This window comes from Pelobates fuscus, chromosome 2 (assembly GCF_036172605.1).
Source record: "Pelobates fuscus isolate aPelFus1 chromosome 2, aPelFus1.pri, whole genome shotgun sequence".
Lineage (NCBI taxonomy): Eukaryota > Metazoa > Chordata > Amphibia > Anura > Pelobatidae > Pelobates > Pelobates fuscus.
In genome coordinates this window covers 279,972,988-279,997,017 of record NC_086318.1, presented here as the reverse complement: position 1 = coordinate 279,997,017, position 24,030 = coordinate 279,972,988, and the positions used below count along the sequence as shown (strand labels likewise).

General features: G+C 45.4%; 1 pseudogene; it reads left to right on the top strand.

The window, feature by feature from the left end:
* The first annotated feature begins 512 nt into the window (after positions 1-512).
* Positions 513-22,013, top strand: LOC134586295 (uncharacterized; annotated as a pseudogene).
* The last annotated feature ends 2,017 nt before the right edge of the window (positions 22,014-24,030 follow it).

Sequence of the window (24,030 nt, the reverse complement as noted above, 5' to 3'; positions counted from 1 at the left end):
GACTAAGTAAACCCAGCAGCTGTATTAAAAGGCACTAGAAAATCGTATTGCAAAATCTTGAGCCAGAAAAGAGGTAATTCAGATATTTTCTAGTTTCCACGTGCATACTGTGGAATGTTACTCTTACCCAATTTAATAGGATGCATTTTATTTACATTAAAGACAGTCAAGCACTGCTAGGAATAGAACCTGTGAACACCAAGAGATTAAAATTCTTCTGATGAAGCATTAGCCCACTGAGCTATCTGACAACACATGAGACATCAATAAAAGGTTTAACAAGAGGCCTAGGAATAAGTGCATCCAGAGGCAATAATAAAAGGCCTAACAGAGGCCTAGGAAAAAGTTATTCTAGCTGCTATATTAAAAAGCATAAAGGGGGGGCGGAGCCAACTGCCGAACCGACAAGTCGCACCCGCAGTGAGCTCCCGACGAAATCGACCTAAAAGACCCCAAAACCCGAAATATCACCCCCCCAAAAAGCAAACTAGCCACCCAAGTAAGCAGTGGATATGGGCAGAAAAAGTAAGAAGCCTAAGCCCGACTTGCCCCGGGTGGGCACCAGTATAGGAGACCTGTGGTGGCGAGCGCACAGTGCCCCAGAACCTGTCATGGCCGCTTACATGGACGGCCTCGAAGATTCCGATGACATGCTCTCTGAGCCGGACGAGATCTGTCTGCCCACCATGCGGGCTCCGGAGAAACCTGCCGCAAAGCCTGCTACACAGCCCGACTCAGCTCCGGTCACGAAATCTGAGATGAGGGAGCTGCTGGCAGAGCTCCGACAGAACATTCAGGAGGATGTGGCGGGCATGCGGAGGGACATAAAGGGCCTCACTGATCGCGTGGCAACCGTGGAGCAAAACTCCCACACGCATAACAGGCAGCTTGCCGCACTCCAACAGGAGATTACTTTAATGCAACAACAACACATAAAGACAGAACAGGCCATGGCAGCAATGGAAGACTCAAGACGTGCCCAGAACCTCAAGGTCAGAGGCATAGCTGAATCTGTCCCAGAAGCTGAACTCCCCCACCTCGTGAGGCGCCTGGTGAGCACTATACTGCCATCAAACCGGAAGTTAGTTCTTGTTCGATTGATTGGGTAAGAGTATGTGTGGGTGGAGCTTATTATGGGAGGAGTTACATGCCTATATAAGGAGCCTACACTATTGTCCGGGGCTCAGATCTTGTTGTATTTTGGTGACATTAGTCCCTCTGAGTCCCGTTCGGTGAATCGAATAAAGAATCTCTCCCTTCCTGAAGAAACCTGTGTCCATCTCTCTGTGCTTGGCTTCCGTCAGTTTCTCCGGTATCATTTGGTGCATTGGCCGGGAATCTCATCGTTCAACGGTAGTTGAGAAGCAGAGGCGTGAGACGGTCTATCTTTGCCCACGTTCTCTACGGCTGCACCCCTGAACTTCTGCGTGGACCTCCCTTCGTCTCGGCGCCACTGGTCTGTTGTCCAGGAGATCATCGGCCTCTACGTAGTAAGTGCTGGGGTGTCCCCGTCGATGAGTGTGAACTCAGGTTCAGGAACGAGTGTAGCGTTACTCACCTTTCCCAGGGGCCGGCCGCGGTCCTCTCTTCAAGCCGCGCGCGGCTCATCCGACGCTTCAGGCAGGAAGGTGGGCAGTGACCGCGAGATGCGGTCACATGTCCCGCCTGAATCTAAGAGCATCTCATGAGGCTAGATTTGTAGAGCAGGATCACCGAATGGATCAGATAGCCCAGGCTCTTCAGACGCTCTTAGCTAGAACCATTCCAGCAACCACACCTAACCCTCCTACACCCCTTCTTCCTGAAGTATCGACTATGCCTAATGCTACGGCCCATTTAACACCTCCTCCTAGGTATGGAGGGGATTCTAAGACATGCAGAGGGTTCATTAACCAAATAGAGTTTCACTTTGAGATGTATCCACGTTCTTTATGCACCAACTTACCAACAAAGCACTTGAATGGGCAAATCCTATTTGGGAAGCTAATTGACCTATGGTGCATGACTTTCACAGTTTTCTTACAGCATTTTGCAGAACTTTTGACACTATGAAAAGGTCTAAAAATGCCGCAAGAGCATTAATGAGGGTTAAACAGGGTTCTAGGTCTGTGGCTGATTACGCTATACAGTTTTGTACTCTTGCCTCACAGGTAGATTGGACCAACAATGGGTTAACTACTGCCTTCATGGAAGGCTTATCAGACTCTATATTGGATGAGGTAGCAGCTAAGGAGCTTCCTGTTGCTTTAGAGGACCTTATTGACTACCTCATTGATATAGATAATAGGATTCGTGACAGGCTCTATACCAAGAACAGAAATAGACGTTTTGTTACACCTATTCACCCCAGAGTTAATACACCGGAGAGTGTTAAAGTATCCGAAGAGGAACCTATGCAATTAGGGGATGCCAAACTCTCTGATAATGAAAAATTACATAGGAGAAGGGAGGGACTCTGCCTATATTGTGGTAGGAGAGACCATATGGTAAAGGAATGTCCTTTGCTCCCGGAAAACTCTCGCACCTAAGACCTTATAGGGGACTGGCCTTGGGTGTGATTTCTAAGTCTCCTACATTGCCTCCTAACCGACTGCTTCTCCCTGTTTCGTTACATATGGGAGAGAGTTGTATAGTTGAAAATATATATGCCTTGGTTGACTCTGGGGCAGCCGAGAATTTTATAGACTCTGGTTTTGTAAAGAAAAACAACATTCCCATCAGGGAGAAGGAGATGCCCTTGGCCGTTGAGGCCATAGATGGTAGACCATTGATATCTCCAGTCGTTACTCATGAGACTGCACCGTTACACATGTACACAGGGGTTTTACACTATGAAACCATTCGGTTCCAGGTCATCACCTCTCCCTCTTCACAGTTAGTGTTAGGGTATCCATGGTTACGTGCCCACAATCCCATTTTTGACTGGGAGACAGGGCAGATAAAATCATGGAGTGAGGCCTGCCATGAATCATGTACTATTGAAGTCACGCCTGTGAATTCTATTAATGTTCCTACCACTCCTCCTTTGTCTACGGCTATACCCTCTCAGTATTTATCTTTAAAGACTGTCTTTGATAAAAGAGAGGCTGACAAATTACCACCTCAAAGACCCTACGATTGTGCTATTGACTTGTTGCCTGGCACTATACCTCCAAAGGGCAGGGTGTACCCCTTATCGGTTCAAGAAAACCGTGTCATGGAGGAATATATTAAAGAATCATTAGATAAGGGATTTACTAGGAGATCCTCTTCTCCGGCTGGAGCGGGGTTCTTCTTTGTATCGAAGAAAGAAGGTGATTTAAGACCTTGCATTGATTATAGAGGTCTTAATAAAATCACCATCAAAAATGCTTACCCTATACCATTAATAACAGAATTGTTCGACAGGCTCAAACAAGCAGAGAAGAATTATGATGTGGGTAATCGCGAACTCCTTGCTATCATTTTAGCACTCAAAGAATGGAGACATTTGTTAGAAGGCACTAAAGATCCCATCCTCATATTTACGGATCATAAGAACCTGTCCTACCTTAGCGAAGCTAAAAGATTGTCTTCCAGGCAGGCTAGGTGGTCACTGTTCTTGTCCCATTTTAATTATATAATCACCTATAGGCCAGGTGATCGGAACACTAAAGCGGACGCTCTGTCCAGACAGTTTGAAACTATTGACAAACAGGAGATTGATGTTACTCCTGTCATTCCCCCAGACAGGATAATAGCAACTACTGTATTATCTATTTCCTCGTCCCTATTGCAGGCCATACAAGCGAAACAAAGCATGGCACCTAGCGAGAGGCCTAATGATAAATTGTTCGTTGACGTTCCCGAGAGACGGGATATTCTGTCACTATATCACGATACTAAGACTGCTGGACATCCTGGTATTTCCAAAACAGTGTCAGCTGTTTCTCGGTATTTTTGGTGGGATTCCTTACGAAAGGATGTCACTGACTATATAAGTGCTTGTACTACTTGTGCCTGTATGAAATCCTCTCGTAGAGTTCCTTGTGGGCTGTTGCATCCGTTACCCGTTCCCGAGAGACTTTGGTCCAACCTATCTATGGATTTTATTGTTGAATTACCCCCTTCGAATGGTAACACAGTCATCCTGATGATAGTTGACCGGTTTTCCAAAATGGCTCACTTTGTGTCTCTTCGCAAGTTACCCACATCCAAGGAACTGGCCCTTATCTTCGCTAGAGAAGTATTTCGGTTACATGGCATTCCCTTATCTATTGTGTCCGATAGGGGTAGCCAATTTATTTCCAGGTTCTGGAAGGCCTTTTGTACAGAAATGGGTATTTCTCTCTCGTTTTCTTCCGCTTACCATCCCCAGTCTAATGGAGCTGCTGAACGTGCCAACCAGTCTCTGGAGCAGTACCTCCGTTGTTTTGTGTCTCACCATCAGGACAATTGGTCTGACCTGCTTCCTTGGGCTGAATTTGCTCGGAATAACGCCACTCATGATTCTTCCGGCAAAAGCCCTTTTTACGTCGTCTATGGCCAGCATCCCGTTGTTCTCCCGGCTGCATTCTCCTCACAGGGCATGCCAGTTCTGGATGAGCATTTGGCTGGTTTGCGTAATACTTGGGAGCAGGTTCAGCGTTCTTTGGTTGACTCTGCTGCTCGCCAGAAGGCTCAGGCTGACAAGCATCGCAGAGCGGCTCCTTCCTATGTTGTGGGGAACAGAGTTTTGCTTTCCACACGGAATATTCGCCTCCGGGTGCCTTCTATGAAATTGGCCCCCCGATTCATTGGTCCTTATCGTATTATACATAAGGTTAATCCCGTTTCTTATGCCTTGGGTCTGCCTAAGAATCTGCACATACCTAATGTTTTTCACACCTCGTTGTTGAAGCCTTACGTGCGCAACCGCTATACCCGGCATGCTCCTCCTCCTCCTCCTGTCTCTGTGGAGGGTCATGAGGAATTTGAAGTGTCTGCTGTTCTTGACTCTCGTTTCCTTAGGGGTCGGCTTCAGTACTTGGTACATTGGAAGGGTTATGGGCCTGAGGAGCGCAGTTGGATTTCTGCTGATGCTGTGCATGCTCCCCGCCTTGTGCGTTCTTTCTATTCACGTTTTCCTGCCCGACCTAGTCCTGCCCGCCCAGAGGGCGTGTCCTCGGGGGGGGTACTGTAGCGTTACTCACCTTTCCCAGGGGCCGGCCGCGGTCCTCTCTTCAAGCCGCGCGCGGTCCTGCGGCTCATCCGACGCTTCAGGCAGGAAGGCGGGCAGTGACCGCGAGATGCGGCCACATGTCCCGCCTGAATCTAAGAGTCTCGGGCGCGCTCTTAAAGAGACAGTGGGAGCCTAAATTGCCAAAAGGCTCCCATTGGCCCCTGTCATCCCACACCCCCCATACACTTACCTTTTGGGGGTGTGGAAGTGACAGGAGCCAATCACATTAGTTTTGAACCTATTTATTCTTACCCTTTTCCCTTAGTTCCTTGCCCTATCAAGGTTTCTGCTACAGTTCCCTTTAGCGCTTCTTGTGTTCAGTTGTGTTCCTCCGTACTTGACCTTGGCTTTGTATTCTGACTTCGTTTTCGCTTTATCCTTGTCTGTTCTGTTTGCCGGCTTGCTGTTTCCTGTGTACCAGACCCCAGCTTGTCCTCGTTTACGCTGTCTCTTTGTGCCCTTGACCTCGGATTGTTCCTGACTCTGTACTTCTCCTATATACGTCGAGTCCGGCCATTCTAAGGTCCGGTAGACGTATCTCTCCTCTGTTCTGCCTTCTGTTTAGCTGGATCCTGCGTCTAGGGGTATTTTCTCGTTACAACGAGGAGGTAAGACGACCGCTGTTTTAGACGGCAGACCCACTAGGGGTATTGGATACCGATTGTGCGGTAGGCCCATAAGGGGTTATTTGGAATCTGCCCCCTCCAGTGGAGGGAAGGAGCGAAGGCGCACCGCTCAATTAAACGCCCTTTAGTAAGCCCGTTTAATTTTGGTTTGGAGTCAGGCGGGGTTCTGGTGTAAATAGCCCTAGCCGGACACCGGTGTCTTGTCTAGACTAGCGTTCTAGGGTGTATATTTTGTTCGCTAGGTCGGAGGGACCGGGAGACTAAGCGGCGCCTGTGTAAATTCGGTTCGCTAGATCTCAACCTATGTTGGCTAAGTGGGAAGGCGTGTAAATTTGGAACCCACTAGACTATTGATAGAGTAGATAGACTAAGAGGGTACTGTTGTAAATTCCGCCCTCTAGTTCGCTATATGTGGTGCTTGGGCAGTGTGGCTAACCAAAACGTATGTAGATAGTTTTAGGTAGTCCATCAAGGTACTGGCCAATAGATTAGTTGGGAATTGTAAATGTGCTAAAGATTGTTGTAGTAGCGTGTATATCTTGCTAGATAGCGTGAGCTCTGCCGTCTAGCGAGAGTGTGAATAGTGTGTAATTGTATTATAGCGCACGGTACCATAACCATGTATAATTACTGACACTGTAAATAAGTACTAATAATTGTCGTCTATGTTGTATGTTTAACACCATAATCACTACTAATTGAACTGTGACTTTAAATTGTATTCTAACCAATGCTAACCGTACTATAACTACTGTTTGTAAAGACGATGTTACTGGGGTATGTTATAGACAGGTAATTCAGATATAGGGAATTATAGCGTGGGTGACCGTATAGTTTCGCCAAAGGGCACAGTATTGGTGACTTAGTGACTGGTGTAACAGCTGTGTGTGTACGGGAATTCCCTGAGTGTTTTGTTGTGTGCGTTTCGCTTAATAACTGTACCACGTGGTGCTGTTGCCGAGGGAACGGGTGTGACCGTTGGAAGAGTGTGTGTTTAGTTTCTGTTGGAGACGACGCTCCATTGTTAAGTATGGGCGCGTCAGATTCGACGATTTTGGATCCCTTAGGATGTATGATTAAAAACTTTAAAAAGGGATATACTGCATGTGATTTTGGGGTAAAGATGTCTCCAGCACGCCTGACTACTTTGTGTAGTAGGGAATGGCCTACTTTGGTTGCCGCATGGCCACCACGTGGCAGTTTGGATCCTAATCTGGTACAGCGTGTACACGTGGCTGTATCAGGTAGGCCTGAACTTTACGGGCAGTTTCCATATATTGATTGTTGGAGGCAGGCCGTAAATGACTCGCCAAAATGGATCCGAGTATGCCACAAGGAACAATGTCGCCTCATGGTGGCCAGGACTCGCTTGTCCACTAAGGCCGTAATCACGCCCATTTTGGACACGCCCCCTGAGTCTGAGATCCCCATGCCGCCCCCTTACTCCTCCTCCACCGGAAGAGGAGGTGCTGTTGGAAACGCTCCTCCCCTTGCCCCGTTGTCCCCACCTACTCCCTCCTCTAGCTCAGAGCCCAGCCCCCTTGTTTCAAACCCTCCCCTTCCGGTACCTACCACCGTTAACTCCACATACCCAGATTTGGCGCCATATCTAGTTTCCCGGCCCGGAATATTCTACTCACCAACCTTCCCCTTAGTAAAGCTTCCCCATCCCCTTGTCTTACTACCCCTTGACCGGAACCCCTAACTGACGAATCTAAAAAAAGCCCCATACTAACCCGACAACTGACTGGTATCCTACCACCCCGACATTATCAAATGCCTCTTCGATTGACTCCTGGCCCGACACACATTAACGATGACGGCCAGATACAATATGCTGATCCAGTCTACGTCTATGTCCCTTTTACAACCACCGATCTCTTTAATTGGAAAACCCATAACTCCTCTTACACTGAAAAGCCTCAAGCCATGACGGATTTGTTTACCTCAATAGTCCAGACACACAATCCCACTTGGGCTGATTGCCAGCAATTATTAATGACATTGTTTAATAACGAGGAAAGGACTAGGATAAATCAAGCGGCAATTAAAGCGCTGGAAGAAGAGGCCCGTACACAATATCAGGCCAACCCAGCAGCATGGGCCGCAGCCCATTATCCAAACAACGATCCAAATTGGAATGTCAATGGCGCAGACATGGTCCATTTAAAAGCTTACAGGGACGCTATTATTGCTGGCATGAAAGCTGGAGGAAAGAAGGCGATTAACATGTCTAAGACGGCTGAGGTATTACAGAAATGTGATGAATCGCCCAGTGTCTTTTATGACCGATTATTGGAGGCATACCGTTTGTATACCCCCTTTAATCCGGAGGCTCCTGAGAATTCCCGGATGGTTAACTCTGCCTTTGTCAGCCAAGCCTATGGAGATATAAAGCGCAAGCTACAAAAGTTAGAAGGGTTTGTAGGGATGTCCATAACCCAACTAATGGAGGTAGCAAACAAGGTATATATGAATAGGGAAACCGAGACAAAGAAGGAGGAAGAGCGCAAGATGCGTAGAAAGGCAGATATGCTAGCGGTAGCGATCGCAGGCGTAGATAGAAGGGAAAAAGGAAGTGTATAGGAGAACGGATAAAGGCGAGAGTAAATGGAATAGGGAACCCCTGAGTAGGAATCAATGTGCATACTGTAGGGAAGAAGGGCATTGGAGAAGTGAGTGTCCACAAAGGGAACAGTATGAGAGAGACAGACCTAGGGCAGGATATGGTAATTATAGGGGCAGAGCGAGAGGTAGAGGAGGTCCTGGAGGGAATAGTGGTAACAATAGAGGAAGTGTTAGTGGAGACAGGTACTATCCAGCAGCGCAGAGACCCCGCGATAGAGAAGATAGGGCTTTGTGGGGTTGGCTGACACAGTCATGGAGGACTATTGATACCGACCGGGCTCCATCCCCCTTGGCCGAGCGGAGCCTATGGTCGATGTAGCAATAGGGGGAAAAAGGAGTGCGTTCATGATCGATACTGGTGCTGAACATTCGGTGGTGACTGACCTAGTTGCTCCTCCATCTGGAAGAACTATCACCGTAATAGGAGCAACTGGAAGGAGTGCTGCTAAACCGGTTCTTAAAAGTCGACTCTGTACATTGGGAGGCCACGTAGTGAAACATCAATTCCTTTATATGCCTGAATGTCCAGTCCAACTGCTAGGACGTGATTTGTTGTCTAAATTACAAGCACAGATAACGTTCCTACCTAATGAAACAACATCTTTAAAGTTCAACGGACCTTCAGGTATAATGACAATATCTGTACCAAAGGAAGAAGAGTGGCGACTTTATACAGTGTTGACTAGCCAAAACCCTAAGAGTGATGAATCCTTGTTTAATATACCAGGAGTGTGGGCAGAGAACAACCCACCAGGACTTGCTCGCAATATTCCACCAATTCGAATCGAACTGAAACTTGGGGTTTATCCAGTGAGCTTAAGACAATACCACATCCCACAAAAGGCCAAGAAGAACATACAATCATATTTGGATAAGTTCATACGGTATGGTATCCTAAAATTCTGTACTTCCCCCTGGAACACCCCATTGTTGCCTGTTCAAAAGCCCGGTACAGATGAGTATCGCCCTGTGCAGGACTTGAGAGCAGTCAATGATGCGGTCGTAAGTATACACCCAGTTGTGCCCAATCCATATAACCTGCTTGCTTTAATTCCGGGTGGGGCTACCTATTTTACTGTCTTAGATCTCAAAGATGCATTCTTTTGCCTTCAAATTGCTGCGGAAAGCCAGTATATCTTCGCATTCCAATGGGAAAATGCTGTAACGGGCTCGAAACGCCAGATGACTTGGACAAGACTGCCCCAAGGGTTTAAAAATTCACCTACCCTATTTGGATCAGCTTTAAGTCAAGACTTACTGGATTTCAAGTCCATCCCAGGAGAGTGTGTACTATTGCAATACGTAGATGATTTGTTGATAGCGGCAGTTACTAGAGAAATTTGTCAGCAAGCAACACATGATTTACTACACATTCTCTGGAAGGCAGGATACAAGGTGTCCAGGAATAAAGCTCAGTTGTGTCAGCCAACTGTCAAGTATCTGGGATTCCATATCTCTGAAGGTCAAAGAATAATGGGGCCAGAGAGAAAAGAAGCTGTATGCCAAATACCAATACCCAAGAATAGAAGACAAGTGCGGGAATTCTTGGGGGCAGCAGGCTTCTGTAGGATATGGATTCCCAGTTATGCAATATTGGCGAAACCTCTTTATGCAGCTATAAAAGGTACATAACACAATCCCTTCCTGTGGACCCCTGAACAGCAAAAGGCATTTGAAGATGTGAAGAAGGCTTTGATGAGTGCCCCAGCATTAGGTCTACCTGATCATACACGCCCATTCTACTTATATGTACACGAGCAAAGAAGAATGGCTGTGGGAGTATTGACACAGTACTTGGGATTGTCAGGGTACCTGAAGTCTCTACCTCGGAGGAGGTTAGACTTTCAAACGGCCGTCCTCTCAGGGGGGCTGATTCACCCAATCCTCACAGCTCTCATAGCCGTTTACACGCCGGCCGCGATAGCCCCGCTTCCTTTTATGACGCGGCGATCAGGAGCCGACGTCATGACGGCAATCACGTCCCGACCTGTCAATCTAGTTCCGAACAATGAATCAGGGCTCGGCAAGGGCGGAGTCATCAATTAAAGAACCAAGGTATAAAATAGGGATGTGTGTAATGGTTCATTGCCCTGTCGTGGTTCTAGCTTGTCTGGTCACTCAGTGCTCTTTTTACTATTTGTCTTTTTTGGTTCTGACTCGGCTTGTACTTTCGTTCCTGCTTAACTCTCGTGTCCTTTGACCTCGGCTCGTCTCTCGCTTACCAGTTCTCTCGTTCCCTCGACCTCGGCTTGTCTCTGACCATTCTTTGCTTTCTCCTTACGTTAGTCCGGCCATTCTAAGGTCCGGTATACGTACCTAGCTCCTGTTTGTATTCTGCGTGTTGGATCCCTGTCCCGATCCTGACATTACGACAGGGCCAATGGATCCTGCAGGTACAAACGCTCAGATTGGTTCTCCTGACTCGAGATTTGAAGCCATGGACCATAGAATGGACCAGATGGCTCTGGCGCTGCAAGCATTACTATCCCATCCTAGTAATCAATCAGAGGAGATGTGTACACCACCCATCTCTCTTGTTAATACAGGCCTAGAGGTAGCCACAGTGGGAGCCTCTTCCCGTGTTACTTCCCCTTTACGCTATGGCGGTTCTCCGGATACCTGTCGAGGTTTCCTAAACCAGATAGGGATTCATTTTGAATTACAACCCCGTGCCTACCCTACAGACAGGGTGAAGGTTGGATTCATAATCTCGTTACTCATTGACAAAGCTCTTAGATGGGCTAACCCTCTGTGGGAAAATGATAATCCAGTAGTCTATAATTATAATGCATTTGTCACTACTTTTAGGAGGACTTTTGACCCTCCAGGAAGAAAGACCAGTGCAGCTAGACTACTATTACGTCTTAGACAGCATAGCCTAACCCTTGTGGATTATGCGTTAGAGTTCAGATCCTTGGCGGCAGAGGTCAAGTGGAATGAACAGGCCTATATGGACGTATTTCTGAACGGATTATCAGATGAGATCTTAGACGAGGTTGCCACAAGAGATCTTCCTGAAAATTTGGAAGAATTAATTTCATTTATTTCTCGAATAGATGAACGCATGAGACAGAGGCAGAACACTCGAGATAGAACTCATAGACCTTCCTTAAGACTAGCTCACGCATTTCAGAATTCTGAATCTACAACTCTAGCTCTCCCAGAACCTATGCAAATAGGTAACACTCGTCTCTCAGAAAGTGAAAGACAATACAGGAGAAGGGAGGGTCTGTGTATATATTGTGGAGTAAGAGGTCACTTACGCCTAAATTGCCCTAACCGTCCGGGAAACGCTCGCACCTAAGTTTCTCAAGAGGACAGGCCTTGGGTGTTTCTATCTTGTCCTCTACATATGATTACAAGGATCATAGGCTTCTGTTACCTGTTTCTTTAGCGTGGGAAAATGGAGTACTTAATGCTATGGCATTAATAGATTCCGGAGCTGCTGAAAGCTTTATTGACCAAGCCTTTGTCACGAACCACTCTATCCCATCTCAGCTAAGGGATACACCCTTGGCCGTTGAGGCCATAGATGGTAGACCATTATCAGACCATGTTATTTTTCGTGAGACTATACCAGTTAAGTTAACCATTGGTATTCTACACGAGGAGGGAATATCTCTCATGCTTATCTCATCTCCTTCAGTTCCAATAGTCTTGGGGTATCCCTGGCTTAAGAAGCATAACCCTATTATTGATTGGGAACAAGGTGAGATAGTCTCCTGGGGTCAGGGTTGCCAGAGAGGTTGTTTACAGAAAATCTTGCCGGTTTGCGTAGTTGACGCACCAAGTAACTCTAACCAGTCCACAGATTTACAGATACCATCTCAGTACCTGGATTTAAAGGCAGTCTTTGATAAAAAGAGGGCTGATACTTTACCCCCACACAGGTCCTTTGACTGTAAGATTCAACTCCTGCCTGGTACTATGCCTCCGAGGGGTACTGTATATCCTCTATCCACTAAGGAGAACTTAGTCTTAGAGGAATACATACGGGAGAACCTAGACAAGGGATTTATTAGGATATCCTCTTCTCCAGCCGGGGCCGGTTTCTTTCTTGTAGATAAGAAAGACTGCACTCTACGGCCTTGCATTGATTATCGGGGCTTGAATAAGATAACGATCAGAAATGCTTATCCTATTCCCTTGATTACTGAGCTATTTGATCGTCTGAAAGGCTCCAAGATTTTTACCAAGTTAGATCTGAGGGGAGCTTATAACTTGGTGAGAATTCAGCAGGGTGATGAATGGAAAACGGCTTTCAATACCCGGTATGGCCACTATGAGTATACGGTAATGCCCTTCGGGCTTTGCAATGCTCCTGCTGTATTCCAGGACCTAATTAATGAGGTTCTTAGGGAATTTCAACATGAATGTGTTATAGTTTATTTGGATGATATATTAATACACTCTAGAGAGCCTGAGACTCACCACAAACAAGTCAGAAGGGTATTGCGTAAGCTTCTACAACATGGTTTGTACTGCAAATTGGAGAAGTGTAGCTTTGACCAATCTCAGATAAACTTTCTTGGTTACGTTATTTCTGGAGACGGGTTTAGGATGGACCCGGTTAAACTCCAATCAATCTTAGATTGGCCATTGCCCAAGGGACTCAAGGCCATTCAGAGGTTTATCGGATTCTCCAATTATTATAGGCGCTTCATTAAGGGGTCTATTATTGCTCCTATTACCAATATGACTAGACAGGGTGCTGATAACAAGACCTGGTCTCCTGAGGCGCTTGTTGCTTTCAGTACTCTCAAGGAACAGTTTGCCTCAGCACCGATATTAGTTCATCCTGACACCTCTTTGCCTTTTTTACTCGAGGTAGACGCCTCAGAGATAGGCGCTATCTTGTCCCAAAGGCTAGGTTTGAATAAACCGCTGCACCCATGTGTTTTTTTTTCCAAGAAATTGTCTGGGCCTGAAAGCAGATATGATATTGGTGACAGGGAACTATTAGCGGTCATTATGGCTTTAAAGGAGTGGAGACATTTGTTGGAAGGGACTTTACACCCGGTTACTATTTTGACGGATCACAAGAATTTGTCATATATAGAGGAAGCCAAGCGCTTGACGCCAGGCAGGCTCGTTGGTCTTTGTTCCTTACTCATTTCAACTACGTGCTCACTTATAGACCTGGTTCTAAGAACTCTAAGGCTGATGCATTGTCCCGCCAACATGAACCTTCTACTATGTCTGATATGTTTTTTTCTTCTATAGTTCCCAAGTGTAATATTGTTGCCAACACGAGCATCAAGATTCACTCCCCGTTGCTTGCTGAGATCAAGAAATTACAGCATCTGGCTCCCAGACTTGTTCCTGGGGATCGGTACTTCGTTCCTCCTGAACTCCAACTGGAACTGATGCAGTGTTTTCATAACAGTAAATTTGCCGGACACCCTGGCATACGCAAGTCGTGTTCTCTGATTTCTAAGGATTTCTGGTGGCTTTCGTTACGTAAGGATGTTAAGGACTTCGTCGGGGCATGTGATGTCTGTATGAGGACTAAACAACCTCATACGCTTCCATGTGGGCTTTTGCACCCCCTAGAAATTCCCGAGAAACCATGGTCTTGTTTGGCTATGGACTTCATTGTCAATTTGCCTGTTTCTAAGAAACATACTGTTATCCTCACGGATGGTGAGGATTTTCCTCACGGATGGCTCATTTTGTACCCCTGCCTAAATTGCCCTCTTCTCCCGAATTGGCTGATATTTTCGAAAGGGAGATTTTTCGTTTACATGGTATTCCTTCTGAAATTGTTTCTGATAGAGGGCCCCAATTTGTTTCCCGGTTTTGGAGGTCCTTCTGTTCTCAATTTGGCATCAAATTGAATTTTTCTTCTGCCTATCATCCCCAGTCCAACGGAGCTGCCGAACGCACCAACCAAAAGGTTGAACAATTTTTGCGTTGTTTTGTTTCTGAACACCAGGATGATTGGGTCGGTCTGATTCCTTGGGCGGAGTTTGCGCACAACAATCTCGTTTGCGATTCTACTCGTTCTAACCCCTTTTTCATGAATTATGGCTTTCATCCTTCCGTTCTTCCGTCGGTTTCCCCTTCCCAAGGGATACCGTCGGTTGATGTTCATGTTGCCAATCTGAGAAAGTTGTGGGATCAGACTCGACGAATTCTTCTTCATAATTCCACGGTGTCCAAACGACACGCTGACAAACGCAGACGGGTGGCTCCGGTGTTTTCCCCGGGTGATAGGGTATGGCTGAGTACCAGAAACATCCGCTTGAAGGTCCCTTCCATGAAATTTGCTCCTCGTTACATAGGTCCTTACAGGGTTCTGTCTCGTATAAACCCGGTTGCGTATCGTCTGGCTCTTCCGCCTGCCCTGCGCATCCCGAACTCCTTTCATGTTTCCTTATTGAAACCTTTGGTTTGTAACAGGTTTTCCTCCGCTGTGTCCTCCCCTCGTTCTGTCCAGGTTGAGGGTCAGGAGGAGTATGAAGTCAAGTCCATTCTCGATTCTCGAGTTTCTCGGGGGAGGGTGCAATATCTTGTTTACTGGAAAGGTTATGGTCCTGAGGAAAGGTCTTGAGTGGTCCGGGAAGATGTGCATGCCCCTCGTCTCCTCAGGGCATTTCATGCTCGTTTTCTGTCTCGCCCCGGTTCCTTCCGCCCGGTGGGCGTTTCTGAGAGGGGGGGTACTGTCAGGGTACCTGAAGTCTCTACCTCGGAGGAGGTTAGACTTTCAAACGGCCGTCCTCTCAGGGGGGCTGATTCACCCAATCCTCACAGCTCTCATAGCCGTTTACACGCCGGCCGCGATAGCCCCGCTTCCTTTTATGACGCGGCGATCAGGAGCCGACGTCATGACGGCAATCACGTCCCGACCTGTCAATCTAGTTCCAAACAACGAATCAGGGCTCGGCAAGGGCGGAGTCATCAATTAAAGAACCAAGGTATAAAATAGGGATGTGTGTAATGGTTCATTGCCCTGTCGTGGTTCTAGCTTGTCTGGTCACTCAGTGCTCTTTTTACTATTTGTCTTTTTTGGTTCTGACTCGGCTTGTACTTTCGTTCCTGCTTAACTCTCGTGTCCTTTGACCTCGGCTCGTCTCTCGCTTACCAGTTCTCTCGTTCCCTCGACCTCGGCTTGTCTCTGACCATTCTTTGCTTTCTCCTTACGTTAGTCCGGCCATTCTAAGGTCCGGTATACGTACCTAGCTCCTGTTTGTATTCTGCGTGTTGGATCCCTGTCCCGATCCTGACAGGGATCATGGCAACGACCTGTTGCATATATGTCTAAACAACTGGATGCAGTGGGCAGTGGTCTTCCACCTTGTCTAAGAGCCGTAGCTGCCGCCCTGATGGTAGCTGAAGCTGATAAACTCACTCTGGGTCAAGAACTCTATGTGCGAGTCCCGCACGCAGTACAAACGTTGCTAGACTATAAAGGCAATCATTGGTTTAGTAACAGCCGCATGACTAAGTATCAAGCTATGTTGTGTGAAAACCCAAGAGTGCATCTAGAGACTGTTAACACCTTAAATCCAGCTACCCTTTTGCCACAACCTACTGAGAGTCAACATGATTGCCTGGAGGTGATGGATGAAGTATTCTCAAGTAGACCAGATCTTCGTGACTTTCCCATCCAGAACCCTGATGTCCAGTATTATACGGACGGCAGTAGTTATGTGAAAGAAGGGATTCGCTATGCAGGATATGCAGTAACAACCATAGACAAGGTGATAGAAGCTCGGCCATTGTCAAAAGGAACATCGGCACAGAAGGCAGAACTAATTGCACTCACACAAGCGTTACAATTGGCTGAAGGTTTAAGAGTGAACATCTACACGGACTCCAAGTATGCGTTTTTAACCACTCATGCCCACGGAGCTTTGTATAAAGAAAGAGGATTATTGAATTTAGAGGGTAAAGAAATCAAGTACGCAGCTGAGATATTACAACTACTGGAAGCCGTGTGGGAACCGAAAGTTGGTATCATACATTGTTGGGCGCATCTGAAAGGAGATGGTGATGTAACCAAAGGAAATCGGATGGCAGATAATGCAGCTAAGCGTGCCGCTGAATCAGGAAGACAGGAGTATGTGGAACATATAGCTGCTCTTATACCGACTCCACTGTCTCAATGGACTCCAGTTTATACAGCTCAAGAAGAAGAGTGGTTAATGACTGAAACTGGGAAATACCTGGAGAACAAATGGTATCAGTTAGAAGATGGAAGAATAGTTATTCCAGCATCACTAGCTGTAGAAATTGTCCAGAACTATCACAACGGGACACATTCTGGAAGAGATAGTATGGAAGAATCTCTCAGGAAATATTTCTACATACCAAGATTGTCCAACTTGACTCAAGCCATTGTACGAAGATGTGTGATATGTGCTAAGAATAATGCAAGGCAAGGACCAGTGAAACCACCGGGAGTCCAGTATATGGGGGGACTCCCTATGTCCGATCTTCAAATAGACTATACTGTAATGCCTAAATCCGGTGGACATCGCTACCTACTAGTAGTTGTGTGTACCTATTCAGGGTGGGTAGAAGCATGTCCTACTCGTACAGAGAAAGCAGGAGAAGTTGTACGATTCCTGTTGCGAGAAATAATACCTCGATATGGACTACCATGCTCTATAGGATCTGATAATGGTCCAGCCTTTGTTCACCAGTGCCTACAACAACTGACTCATATGCTTGGTATTAAGTGGAAGCTTCATACGGCATATAGACCTCAGAGCTCTGGTAAAGTAGAAAGGATGAACAGAACTATTAAGAACCAATTGGCAAAGATGTGTCAAGAGACTCAGCTTAAGTGGAATGTTCTTTTGCCCATAGCTCTGTTGCGTATTCGTAGTACACCTACCAGAAGGATGGGTCTCTCACCTTTTGAAATCATGTATGGGCGTCCACCTCCCGTACTTGGTAACTTAAGGGGGGGATTTTAGTCAGTTGGGAGAAGGAATTACCTGGCAGCAGGTTGTAGAGTTGGGTAAAACTATGGAGGAGGTACAGCAATGGGTACAAGATAGATTACCTGTGAATATTTATCCCCCTGTTCATAGTTATCATCCAGGAGATCAAGTATGGATTAAAGAGTGGAACAGTGTACCGTTGGGGCCTAAGTGGAGGGGTCCTTATGTTGTTCTTTTGTCTACCCCTACAGCTATAAAGGTGGCTGAAGTGACTCCGTGGATTCATCACTCCAGGGTTAAACCAGCAGCAGTAGATTCTTGGCAAGCTACACCAGATCCAGAGAATCCCTGCAAGATCCGGTTAAAGCGCACGACTCAGTCGGAGTGACGAGGAGATATCGGGATTTCAAGTGTGTTTAAAGAGATCAGCAAGTGAGTGTTTTGACGGCCATAATAAAGCCTGACCACTTACCCACATGTCATAGCCAGGGTGTCTTGAAGGGACCTCTGTGAAGGGAAGAGAGGACCTGCAGAACTCCATTCCTTGCAGCCCTTACACCCTGGAAGCTGAGGTGCCATCGCACGGACGAAGACTGAGGATGAAAACGTCGAAAGAAATGCTTTTGATAATGTATATTTTTGTGATTTTAATTATTCAGGAAGGTAGAGGTACCGACACACCTAGCTGTGAGGTTTGCATTAAGACTACTAAAACAGGTAATCCTATTTCCCAGACCCTTATTTGGCATTCACAATATGAGTGTAAATGATATGTATCAAGGTGTAGATACTTAGGTATAGATTATAGTGTATGCCATTTAGGAGTAGGAGAACCTAAGTGCTTCAATCCAGAGTATCAACCCCGTACAATTTGGTTGACCCTCCGGAATGGAGACCCACAGGGGACCCTAATAAACAAAACAGTATTAGAAACCGTACATTCTTTGGGTGTTCTGCTATTTGATGCATGTAAGGCCATAATAAAGCGGTAGAAAACCGTGGAATGTATGCGGGGATCTGAAGTGGGAGAGAACGTATGGGTCTAATGATAAGTATATTTGTCCCAGTAGTAAAAACAAGTACGTAAATCCAAAATGCCCAGATAGGGATTATAATTATTGTCCATATTGGTCTTGTGTGGGGTGGGCAACTTGGGGACAGACAGTAGATAGGGATATGATTGTTACTAAGTTGCCTACCAAACCATATTGTAAGTCTATGGGGTGTAACCCAGTCCATATACTTATTAATAATCCTGAACAATTTATAGATAGGTTCGGAAACTTATTTGGGTTTCAGATATATGGGACGGGTTTGGATCCTGGGACAATATTATTTATAGGGATAGAGACCGATACCGTAGCATCCCAAACTCATCAGGTTTTCCATTCTTTTTATGAAGAGATGAGTGTAGAAAATAAGATCCCCCATAATGCTAAAAACCTGTTTATTGATCTAGCTGAGAGTATTGCTGGTAGTCTTAATGTGACCAACTGCTATGTGTGTGGAGGTACTAACATGGGAGACCAATGGCCCTGGGAAGCAAAGGAGGTAATGTATTCTGGTTCTGAGACAGTTGAACAAATAATATCATCTCAAGCCGGTTATCAAATGAGTGTTAGAGGTAAATCTGAGTGGCGATTAAAGACCTCCATTATAGGTTATGTTTGCATAGCAAGGAAAGGAATAATGTTTAATACATCTGTAGGAGAATTAACCTGTCTAGGGCAAAAAGCTTATGATGATAATACAAAGAATACAACCTGGTGGTCGGCTTCAAATGTCTCAGAACCACCTAACCCGTTTGCAAGTTATGCCAATTTAAAGGACGCGTGGTTTGATCTATCACATCTAGTTGGAAAGCCCAGGCAAATTTGTACTGGATTTGTGGTAAGAAAGCCTATTCGGAGTTACCACAGGACTGGGAAGGGGCATGTCTTCTTGTTGCCTATTGAAACAGGAGAGACTTTGGGAGTTAAAGTATATGATGTGAATCATAGGAAGAAAAGGGGCCCCCTAGAGATAGGTACCTGGGAAGATAATGAATGGCCTCCCCAGCGTATTATAGATTATTATGGGCCAGCAACATGGGCAGAGGATGGTACTTTTGGTTATAGAACCCCAATATATATGCTCAACCGTATTATAAGGTTACAGGCAGTGGCTGAGATAATTACCAATGAGACATCACAAGCGCTCAATCTCCTAGCGAAGCATAATACTAGGATGAGGACAGCCGTTTACCAAAATAGATTAGCTTTGGATTACCTATTGGCAGTAGAGGGAGGTGTATGTGGGAAGTTTAACCTAAGCAATTGCTGTCTTCAAATAGATGATGAAGGGCAAGCAATAGCTGAGCTTACTAGCCATATGGTTAAACTAGCGCATGTGCCTACTCAGGTATGGAAAGGGTATAATCCAAGTAGTTGGTTTGGTAATTGGTATGAGCATTTTGGAGGACTTAAGTCATTGGTAGGTGGAGTCATGCTAATCTTAATGCTGTGTCTTCTTCTACCATGTCTTGTTCCTTTGGTAGTTAGGTCTGTGCAGGGCATTATAGAAAATATAGCAGAGAGAAAGGCTGCTGCACAGATAATGGCCATATATAGATATGAGGCTCTAAATCAGGGAGAACCAGTGCAGGAAGAGGAATGTTGAGGGATTCATGTCATTAGTCGCAAAGTCTGGTCTGGTTCATGGCAACCTGAGGTATATGCAAACTATGGTTAAGTGATGCCTCCGGAATTGTGAAAATATCAGAGGCATCAAAGGGGGGAATGTGGTGGAATCTCGGTAAAAATAAATTTAGTAGGTTGAGATTACCACGTGGCATGTGTACGTGCATATACTGGTGTATCGGTCGGTTGGTTGCACGTGGCAAAGATACAATCAGTAATGTACGGAGCATGTGCGAGAATACCGGATGTAGTATTCCCCTCCTCCATTGTGCTGGGCAAGCCATGCGGTCAAACTGGAAGTTAGTTCTTGTTCGATTGATTGGGTAAGAGTATGTGTGGGTGGAGCTTATTATGGGAGGAGTTACATGCCTATATAAGTAGCCTACACTATTGTCCGGGGCTCAGATCTTGTTGTATTTTGGTGACATTAGTCCCTCTGAGTCCCGTTCGGTGAATCGAATAAAGAATCTCTTCCTTCCTGAAGAAACCTGTGTCCATCTCTCTGTGCTTGGCTTCCGTCAGTTTCTCCGGTATCAATATTAGACCTTGCAATCCATGTGCTCTGTATGTTCATGTCCAGTCTGCTACCCCTTGGTCACTGCAGGAGACAGGATGATGGCATAATCTTGCTACCCCTAGGGTCACCACAAGTAAATCCAAATGCTCTGTATGTGCATGCCCAACCTGCTACCCCTTGGTCACTGCAGGAGACAGGCTCTGTATTTGTATGCCCAACCTGCTACCCCTTGGTCACTGCAGGAGACAGGATGATGGCATAATCTTGCTACCCCTAGGGTCACCGCAAGTAAATTCATATGCTCTGTATGTGCATGCCCAACCTGCTACCTCTTGGTCACTGCAGGAATTATGGTGATGGCATAATCTTGCTATCTCTAGGGTCACCGCAAGTAAATCCATATGCTCTGTATGTGCATGCCCAACCTGCTACCCCTTGGTCACTGCAGGAATTATAGTGATGGCATGATCTTGCTACCCCTAGGGTCACAGCAAGTTAGAACCCCTGGTCATTAAAGGGGTTTCTCCAGGGGGTTACCTTTGCACAGCGCCACGTACTGAAGACTTCCCAAAGGAGAGAGGCTGAACTCCCTTGAGGGAGAAGGGAGAAGATTATGCCATCATCCTGTCTCCTGCAGTGACCAAGGGGTAGCAGGCCGGACATGCACATACAGAGCACATGGATTGCAAGGATTAATATAACATTGACTAGCATTCCATCACTGAAAGGGTTAAAGTACAACTCACTATCTTGTACTTTTCCATGGATTTACTTGCTGTGAACCTAGGGGAAGCAAGATTGTGTCATCATCCTATTTCCTGCAGTGACCAAGGAGTAGCAGTCTGGGCAGGCACATACAGAGCAAATATATGGATATAACCTGTAGAATATTGCATATTCTGTATGTTCCTATTCAAATACATATTAAGGTGTGGCTGTCTAATGTATTAAACAGAACAGATGGTGTTTGCTATTCTGTACCATGAGGTCTCTGGAATTTGCTGTATAAGAGATTTGGGTGGTCTTTATATGGGGAATTTCCTTATATGGCTAGTCTAAACTAAACGTTATGACGTAATTTGGGCTATAAAGGGCAGAGGACAAAGGACCACGGTCTCTTGTTTTTCCTGCTATGATCCGTGTTGCCCTCCTCTCTGATGTCCTGAGTTGCTGATACATAGACGACTCTCTGTAACTTCGTTAAGACATACCATCTGTTAAGTATATTATGATTTGCTATTGAAGTAGAATAAATACTTATTTTTATAAAGAACGTCAGATTGCGTATTAGTACTTTTCAATAATATAGACATATATTATTGTGGCAAGCATTTGGCTTTATATATATAAAGGACTTACTCAACTAAATAAACCCACAGCCAGTTATTACATAACCCCTTCTACCCTTTATTGGTTTCACCTATACGATAAGAGTTTCCTGCTAATCTGAATTTCAATCAAACTTATTCCTAGGCTTCTGTGTCTTATTCCTAGGCCCCTGTGTCTTTTAATATATCCACTGGATTACTTATTCCTATGCCTCTGTGTCTTTTAATATATCCACTGGATTACTTATTCCTAGGCCTCTGTTGGGCCTTTTAAAATAGCAGCTGGATTAATTTATCCCTAGGCCTCTGTTGGGCCTTTTTTTTTTTTTTTAATTTATTGTTTTTGCAGTGCTTAGAATTACAAACATGCTTGTGCTGCCACAACAGCAGGTACAAGCTAAGAAGTAGATCAGGGTAAACATTGTTATGGAATGCAAAGAACAGCACAATTTTTATGGTTAATAAGGTGTGTCTGAGGATTTTCTATGCTTAAGTAGGATATATAATCAGAGGAGGGACAACGAGAAAACATATAAGATGCAAGCTAGGTCGTCTGATTGTGTAGCTTTACAAGATGTAAAAATTAAATTACTTTGCTAGGCTAGCTGACCTCACTGAGTAGGACAAATATAGTGTAACCACCAGTGATGAGTTTCATCAAGAGATCAATATATGCTTTGTGTAGGACAGTGCTCCCCAACCTTTTTATCGCCGCGGACCGGTAAACGTTTAATAATTTTTCCGTGGCCCACTTATTTTGATTTAATAATTTTAATTTAATTGTATTTAAACATGCCTTCAAAATAAAATACAGCTGCACCAAAAAATGAATATAAAGTGATTTATTTTATTTAACTCACTAGAATGCCAAATCAATGAGAACCCTGAGCTTGTTTCTTTGCAACGAGACGGTTCCATCTGGGGGTAATAGGAGACAATGACACCCGAAGTGTGTTGCTTATGTCCAGTTTATTCCGCTGTTTTGTTTTGGTTGCTGTCACTGCAGAAAACCCAGCTTCACACAGATAGATTGTCGGAAATGGCAATAGGGATTTAAGTGCTGTGGTGGCAATCTCAGGGTATTCCGCCATGACTTTAATCCAGAACACCGGCAGAGTTGTTGTCTCGAACGTAGTTTTAAGGCCACCGTCATTTGCAATCTCCAGCAGTTGTTGTTCTTCTTTCATAGACATGCTAGATTCGCCTGATTTGTTGGCAAATGGGTCGCGGATCCATTCCTTACCAGTTCGTGGGTCTTTTGTGGTTGGGAAGTAGCGCTCAAACTCTTTTAAAAGCAAAGACAGGTGATTGTGCACCAACTGGCAGAATGAATGTTCAAGCTCAGTCTGGCCTAAAATCCCCGCTAATGTTTGAAACATGTCCAAAATGCCTCTGTTCATGCGCCGTCCCCACAACTCCAGTTTGGCTTTAAATGCAGCTGCTTTGTCTGACAACTTGAAAACAGTTGTCATTTTCCCCTGAAGGCCCAGATTGAGTTCATTGAGCAGGCTGAATATGTCACACAGGTAAGCCAGTTTTGCGACCCATACCTTGTCACTGAAATGTGCTGCCAGCGGTGACTTCTTTTCTGTGAGAAATCTTTGCAATGGCTCTCGTAATTCAAATACCCTGGTTAGCGATTTTCCTCTGGATAACCATCTTATTTCTGTGTATAAGAGAAGGCATCTGTACTCTGCGTCCATCTCCTCACAAAGCTGCTCAAACAGGCGCGAGTTAAGTGCGTGTGCTTTGATGTGGTTAATAACTTTAACGACATCCATCAATATGCTGTTAAATTCCAGTGACATTTTTCGGCTTGCCAGCATTTCCCTGTGAATGAGACAATGCATAGATTCACTCTCAGGTGCAACCTCCTTAATCCGAGCAGTTAAACCAGACAGTCGTCCGGTCATGGCAGCAGCTCCGTCTGTGCATATGCTGACACAAAAGGACCATTTCAGTTTTCCTGATATATAACCATCCAGTGACTTGAACAGTTCTGCTCCTGTGGTGTTGGTTGGCAAAGATAGTGCCCATAACAAATCCTCATGCACATCCTCCTGATATAGATATCGCACATAAACAAGTAGTAGTGCCTTGTTGTCGATATCTGTAGATTTGTCAACCTGGAGTGCATACCACGGTGATATATTAATCCTCTCCAACAATTGTGCCTCAATGTC